The sequence below is a fragment of the Triticum aestivum genome, chromosome 7B (genome assembly GCF_018294505.1).
Source record: "Triticum aestivum cultivar Chinese Spring chromosome 7B, IWGSC CS RefSeq v2.1, whole genome shotgun sequence".
Taxonomy (NCBI): Eukaryota; Viridiplantae; Streptophyta; class Magnoliopsida; order Poales; family Poaceae; genus Triticum; species Triticum aestivum.
Genome location: NC_057813.1, coordinates 692,502,644 through 692,510,598, shown reverse-complemented (window position 1 = coordinate 692,510,598; position 7,955 = coordinate 692,502,644). Strand labels below are relative to the sequence as shown.

At 46.9% G+C, this 7,955-nt stretch overlaps 1 long non-coding RNA gene across 1 annotated transcript; it reads left to right on the top strand.

Annotated features, from left to right (window-relative positions):
• The first annotated feature begins 774 nt into the window (after window positions 1–774).
• LOC123158936 (uncharacterized) lies at window positions 775–1,965 on the top strand. Its single transcript, XR_006479399.1, has 2 exons — window positions 775–1,408; window positions 1,521–1,965. It is a non-coding gene; the product is annotated as an uncharacterized lncRNA (long non-coding RNA).
• Window positions 1,966–7,955: the final 5,990 nt, after the last annotated feature.

Here is a 7,955-nt window from a genome sequence, read left to right as displayed (position 1 = left end):
TGGTGCATGTCATAAATTTATGTAAATCGATGTAGATGGCTCGCCATCAAAGGTAGGGACCACATGAATGCTAACGTCGTAGATTGAATGGCCTCGACCATCTCATCCATCGAAGGGATTTCCTCGGTCGGCGTTTACGTCCCATTGAGCAACCGCGTCTCCCTCGACCTTACCCGACTTGTCGTGACCGGCCGCCACGGGAGGAGCATCCGTCGGCGGGCTTGATAGCTTGTATGACGACTGACGCATCATCCATGTGAGCAGCCTGCATTACAATAGGTGCAATGGCACATGCAACGCGGCATTGCGCTCTTTGGTGTGTCGCTTGAACAGCGTGAACGACGACTTCTGCTACCTTGCGCTTGCCATTGTAGTGGTGGTGTTTGGTTGGCGTCATGTCATCATGGGCTGCGGAACGGGCTTGAACTCTTTTAGACTTTCTATAATTTATTTTTATTTAATCTACTGTTTTAGAGTTTTTTTTTATTGCCGGATAGCAGATTAAGTTTGTATGGATTGAGCAATTATGATGTGAATGCATATGCTAGCACAATTTTTTTTATATTACCAAGCAGTGTGGTTAGCTGGTTAGTTCACTAAAAAAATCCACACACATACACCGAATGACAAGATTCACAGAGATTTCACGTTGTGGTGCAGTGAAAAAATGTGAGGTGAAGACGTAAAGTAGTGCTGGTGGCTGATCAGTCATAATTTCTGTTGGCTCATCAACGGCTTGTTTTGCCCGTAGCTGGTCTCAGCTGCATCCAGATCAGAATAAAAAGAAGCCCAGCCGGCCACACCGCCAAGGCCCAGCCTGGCTGCCAGGCAACCCCAGCCACACACGCACGCACCCCAGCCACACACGCACGCAAGGGGATAAGCCCCAGGCCGCTCCTCTCCAACCTCTGGCTGAGATCTCACCGCTTGCCTTCCTCGATTCCCCTCTCTTCTCTCCTCTCGCTTTCAAGACCCCCGTCAGCCAGCGCTCCCTTCCCCAGCGCTCCCTCTCTCTACACCCGCAAGCGGCTTCGCCTCCCCGCTCGCTGGGCTCTCTCCCCTCTCCAGCTCGACCTCGCCTCCAAGCCGAGCGCCTCAGGCTGCAGCTCGTCGGCCATGCTCTCCGACTGTTGTGCCTTCCCTCCCGGCCAGCAGTCGGGTCTCCATCTCCGGCCGCGACGCCACAAGGTGCGGTCATTCTCGTGCTCCAAAGTAGGTTCGTGCAACGCAATGTGGTCGACTAGGTCATGCCATGCGCCAGCCTCCATTGGACCGAACGGCCGTCGGAATGCAAGGTGGCCTAAGTTAATAAGCGCCACCTCAACAGAGATCCTAGGTTCGACTGCGATGGCGAACAGGCCTGGGAATCGTGCCGCGAAGGGGATCCAGGGCCGCTTCTTCTGGGCAGGTGAGGGCGATAAGCAGAAGGATCTGCATGCTTTTGTCGTAGTAATGTTTTTATTCTTGTTTCTGTGTTTTGTTCATTGGGGAATCACATATGTATGTGCATCTCCCTCCAGGGGCAACTAATCGGCTGCAGCACACGCCGGAAAAGGGCAGGATTTTCCTGGTAAAAAAGTTCATCTGCAACCCATAAAAGATGGCATTCAGGGTCGTTGAAAGCCCTTATATGATGCAGTTGACACGGTTTATCACAACTATTCCACAATCTAGTCTTGAGGAAGGTTTTCCATTTTGCACTTACGGCTTCACTTCCTTTTTCGGGTGAGAATATGGCCTCACTTCCTTGGAGGACATCCATGTACCTTCAAGTGTGACTCCCATCTTCATTAGTTGATACCTGAGCTTTTTACATTATAAATGTGTACCTCTTTTTTTCTGACATATTTTTGTGTGTTTAGCTTTAGAGGTGATGGACATGATCATTGTAGTCTCGGATGTTGTTCTTGTCTAGTCATATCATCAGTAGCAGCTCTCTAACACCTGGACGGTTCTTGTTATTGACTTGTGGTGTGTTTTGGCCTATCTTTATGCTATCTGGTTTCTTCTTCTCATGATAGAGTTACGTGATATGTTCTGGGAGCGACTACAATAGAAGAAGGGCTACAGGTGCAAAAATAGAAAAACATGTCTGGGCCATTGGATCATAGGTGGATGGCACAGATTCTGGTGGAAGGATCCACTAGTGCAGAACCGGGCAATAGCACCGGTTCGTAAGGCCCTTTAGTGTTGGTTCCATAACCGGCACTAAAGTGTGGGCACTAAAGCCCCCCCCCCCTTTAGTACCGGTTCAGCACGAACCGGTGCTAAAGGACAACCACGTGGCACGAGCCAGCTCCGGGGGCCTGGAGCCCTTTAGTACCGGTTGGTAAGACCAACCGGTACTATAAGGTTTGGTTTTTTTAGTTTTATGATTTCTTTTTCATTTAATTTTGTGTTTCCATTTTAATTCTTTTTCGTTTGCTGGTATTCTACGATACTACACATTGTACACGTTATATATATATAAAAATAGAATTTCTAGTAGAACCAATCATGCATATATATATATATATATCATCAATGTCTCACAAACCACCATATTAATTAATTCACACATACACACATGTATAGCTATATACAATTTCTCCTACATATGCATGTTGCCTTCGGAGCCAGTGGCATTAGCCTAATTGGTGCCTTCGGAGCACGATGACAATTGGAAGTGGTTCTCATGGGGCGGTAGCGGGTAATAGTATTCTCCCTTCGGATTTATGACCTGGTTGAGCAAAAATCCCGCTATTTCCTCTTGAAGTGCTTCTACGCGCTCCGTTTCTAGGAGCTTCTCCCGCACCTCTCTGAACTGTTAAGAAGGAGATCAATATGCATGTGTATTAGTTGTGTGACTAGATATTGATAATGGTGTAAAAATTGTGAATAGTGTTCTGACAAGCGTACCCATTCCTGTCTTTGAGATCTGCTCCTTTCGGACGCCATCATGCGAATGTTCTCGCAAACGCAGAATGCACACAGATCAGTCCCCTGCGCCTGCTTCAGGTCCTTTACGAGAATGGAATTTGATTAGATAATAATTAATCAAGCATGATAATTAAAGAGATGGCAGCTAGCTAGCTAGCTAGTACTACTTAATTACTTACCTTGGGTCGAAACCATTTAAGTTTTTTTTTTCATTCGCCTTCCGTGACGCTGATGAACCTTGCCCAAGCCCTGCCCGCCGACAAAAAAAATGAATAAAGGGGTTATTAAACAGTTCATATCATGAAATGACGAACTAAATAGGCCGAGATATATAGTTAATAATGATTGAAATTACCTGTTGACTATCTCAAACAAGATGTTATAGTCAGTATTTTCTTTGAGTAGTGAGTCCAGTATTTCAACTGTTCCGGCGTCAACTTTAATGATACACAAGATCCAGTGAAATCTGCATGCACACATGTTTGCATGTCTTAATTAAGCGGGTATATGTAAGCAAAAACATGTAGCTAGCTAGTAGGCAAAAACAGAGAATTTTGTAGTACAAGACAGTGTGACTCACTGGAAGTTGTAAGGAAGTAGTATATCTTCATTGTATTTGAGGCGCTTCAAGAACTCTAGCATGTTGTCCTTTACGTCCTTTTGATGATGTGGATTTATTAGCCATGTGTATTCATTAACGGTGTTTGGGTCAATGAACCCAATGCCAAAGCGTCCACCTTTTCTCATTTCATACATCTTCATCCTACATAATACCATAGAAAAGAATATAGTGAGGATAATTACAGGTAATGATTGATCAAAAGGATCACTACAGCTAGCTTGAGACTTAAATTACAAAAAGAAATCACTTACAGACAATAGCAATTGACGATAGATTTGTCGAGTGCGTCTTGATTGTATAACTGAAACAGTTGAGAATACTCAACGGACAGAGCTTTCTCATGGAAGTAATGCTCCTCCTTGACATTCACCGTGAGGGACAATCGATCTGAAATCTTGGTAATGTTCATGTACCATTGATGCAATTCATACATTCTCGTTGGGAGGTTCTTGATCTTGTCTGGCTCGACCAAAGGTTGGCCCCGAACATATTTCCGTTTTATTTCATCCTCTCTAAGCACAGGCATGGGCTCGATCTCGAGGAGTTGTCCAACAGTGATGTTGAGAACTTCAGCCTGCAATATATGGTCCTTAGTTATTACCACATTGCCCACCTCGGGAACGTAAACTGTTTGCCCACAATAATATTGGGCGCGTGTACTGTCACGTGTTGTTGGCACAACAAGCGAGGGGATCGATTGCGCCGCCTGTTCTCCCAGCTGGGGAATGGTTTTCCCGCATTTTTTGAGAGCTGCTTGTTGTTTGCTCGATCCCGAGCTCGCCTCCTTACGTAGACGTGCTCGATTTAATTTCCTGATGTGGCGCTCATAGTCTGTGTCAACAGGCTTGGGAGCTGGTGGTTGAGCCATACGAATGAAGTGGTCAATCGTTTCCTCGGGCACTTTCTCCCTTGGCGGCGGTGGCGGTTTCGGTGCAAAATGGGCTTCCACCTCGGCCTTCGATATGGCTGCGTTTTCCTCCTCGGACTTGTGATAAGGCCTCTGCGGAAGAGGCGTGAGGCTTGGACCATATTTATATCGCTTGCCTCCGCTTGTACTTCCTGTACTACCTCGACTCGTACCGCTACGCACCATAGCTGCGGGGTGTCTCTTCTGTGATTGCTGAGGCGGCGGAGGCGACTGACGGGGCTGAGTTGGACGAGGAGGAGTGGCCTGAAGCTGTGCTGGACTTGGAGGAGGAGTGGCCTGAGGTTGTGCCGGACTTGGAGGAGGAGTGGACGTCTGACGCTGTGGCGGACTTGGAGGAGGAGGAGTGGCCTGACACTTTGCCGGACTTGGAGGAGGAGTGGACTGACACTTTGCCGGACTTGGTGGACTTGCAGGAGCGGGAGTCTGCTGACTTGGTGGCGGACTTCGACGAGGAGTCGGCTGACGCGGTGTCGGTGGCCTTCGAAAGATGATGCAATCCTTTTTCCATAGGATGATACGATATTTGGCCTCTCCGAGAAAATGCTCGCCGTCACCTCCAGGATAGTCAAGCTGTAGCTTCGAATATGGGTCCACCACCTCATCAACCAAGACACGAGCATAGCCCGCTAGAATCGGGTTGCAATGGAAGGTTGCCTCGGGGGGATTTGTAAAAGCAACGGCGTCCGCCACCTTAATGGGTATGTTCTTCATTTTGACGTGTAGCTCGCAGTTAGTGTTCTCCGTGATGTCATCCACGGGGTATCTATCCAGCATTGCATCGTCCGAGGCGGAACCCATGCTGCTTCTCGGCATGGATGGGGTGGTGCTATTCAATGCTGGATCATTCTCTAGCTGCTGCAGCTGCTGAGACTCCCTTTGCTGGGTAAGTGAGTCGATCTGCTCCTGCTGCCGCTGGAATTTGACTGCCAATTCCGCTTGACTTGCTTCTAGGCCTTGAAGGCGCTCATAGTACCGCTTCCTCTGCTCCTCCTCCATCTTCCTCTTCTTCTACTCCGCAATCTTTTTTCTCGCACGGGTTCTGTAGTCGGTGTTCCAGTCTGAAAACCCCTCATACCACGGAATAGCGCCCTTGCCTCGTGTTCTTTCCGGGTGTTCAGGATTTCCCAGGGCACGCGTAAACTCGTCGTTCTCTCTGTTGGGCTGGAACACCCCCGATCGTGCCTCTTCTATTGCAACAAGTATCGCATCATCGGCTCCCTTCAGACTTGCCCTCGTCGAAACATTGCCTGTTTTCGGGTCCAACTCCCCCCATGCGCATAGAACCAAGTCCTGACCCTGGGGGGCCAGCTCTTAGTAACCGGAGTGACACTTGCATCCTCCATCTCTTTCTCAGACTTATCCCACTTAGGCATTGCCACCGCATAGCCACCTGGCCCCAGCTTATGGAACTTATCCTTTTTTTCGGCATTCTTCTTGTTTATTCTCGACCGTTCCTTTGCTAATTCCGAATCCTTGAATTTCACGAAATCGTCCCAATGAGCATGTTGGTTCTCTAGTGTTCCCTCGAATACTGGAGTCTTCCTTCCTTCCTTGACGTACTTGTCCCATTCACGATTCTTGTGGTTCTTGAATGCAACCGCCATCTTCCTAAGAGCAGCGTTCTTGACTTTCTGCACATCTGCTTCTGTGAAATGATCTGGTAGGGTGAAATGTTCCATGAGAGTATCCCAAAGCAGATCTTTTTGTTTTTTGTCGACAAAAGTAACATCTGGACGTGGAGCAGCGTCCTCTTTGTCTTTTTGTCTTTTGTCTTTTGCTGGCTCTCTCCATTCTTGAAGGGAGATCGGGAGTTGGTCCTTCACAAGAACTCCGCACTGACGAACGAACTTGTCCGCAATCTTCTTAGGCGCTAATGGTTCGCCATTAGGTCTGATTGCCTCGATATTGTACTTTACGCCCTCCTTCAACTTTTTGTTCGGGCCTCGTTTCGTTCTTTTGCCTGAAGATTTGCTCGATCCGGATGGCTGAAAGAACAAAGATCGATTCGTTAATATATCTTCAAGTCATTTAAAACATGTGATGATCACCAGATGCCTGCTTATATAAATATATATACCTCGCCGGTCTTTGTTGTTTCAAGATCAACATTTTCTTCGTCATCATCATAATTATAGTTCATGACTTCATCAATTCGGTCGTCGCGATCGAATATCATATCACCCTCTCCAGTGTTGTTTAGAAATTCGGAGCCATCATAATCTTCTTCATTCTGATCATCATCTGGCCCGTGAGGATGGCGTATCATATCGAACATGGCCTGTTCTCCCTCTCTGCCGGTATTGTCCGCCATAGCTTTTATTTAACTAATCTAAAAGAAATATAAAACAATTTAGTATTCAAATTACATCGTCTCGAATAATAGATATAATCTCGAATACATCGTCTCGAATAATAGATATAATCTCGAAAACATCGTCTCGAATAATAGATATAATCTCGAATACATCGTCTCGAATAATAGATATAATATCGAATGCATCGTCTCGAATAATAGATATAATATCGAATACATCACTGGCTAGATAGCTAATAAAGATCGAATACTACAGAAGAATCTAGGACACTCGCGGTTCCTGCGGCGCGGGCGGTGGACACCCAAAGAGAAGGAACCCTCACAGGATCATAGCTGAAGTGAGATCCCTGAAGAAACTGCCAGGTATTGGAGAACCTGCCGCCCTCTAATGCAACCATGTAGCGGTGGACGTGCTCGTCCTCCTCCCTGACACGGTGACGTACCACCTCCGGCTGGGCCGGCTTCCTCCGCGCCGAAACTGGCCCACGCGAACGCCACCAAACGAGATCAGGGTCGACGACGGGACCCGGGGTCGGGTTCCTCATCAAGCGGCGCGTCCCTCCAGGCAGCACCTCCCAGTGCCAGCCCGGCGGAGCCCAGTCCCGAACATGGGTCAGCCGGACGTCATCGCGGAAGGGTCAACGGCGAGGATGCGGGCCGGACATCGTCGAGAACAAATACTAGCTATATGCCCGCAAAAAGTAACATTTTTTTAATGATTGGATTTTGATAACTAACATTTCTATATAACACTAATTATGCTATCATTGCATATGTTAAAATTCTATATGCTATTTCATACTAATTAAGCATCTAACACTAAAAACAGAAAAACAACTTCTATACATCCATTAAAAAACAGAAAAACAACATTATATAAAAAAATTCTATACTAATTAAACACTAATTATATCCATCTAACATGCATTCATACATATATACTAGTGAAAAAACAATAATCTAAAAAATTTAAACTAATTAAACATACAAAATACATATATACTAATATATACATGCATTCATACATATATACGTGTGTGTGTGTGTGTTCATCATGCTTGTGTGTGTGTGTATGGGCTCGGGGAGGGGCGGCGCCCATGGTGGCCGCCGGGGGCGAGGGAGAGGAGTTAGAGGGGGAGAGCTCACAGCAGGGCGACGGCGACGGCGAGGCG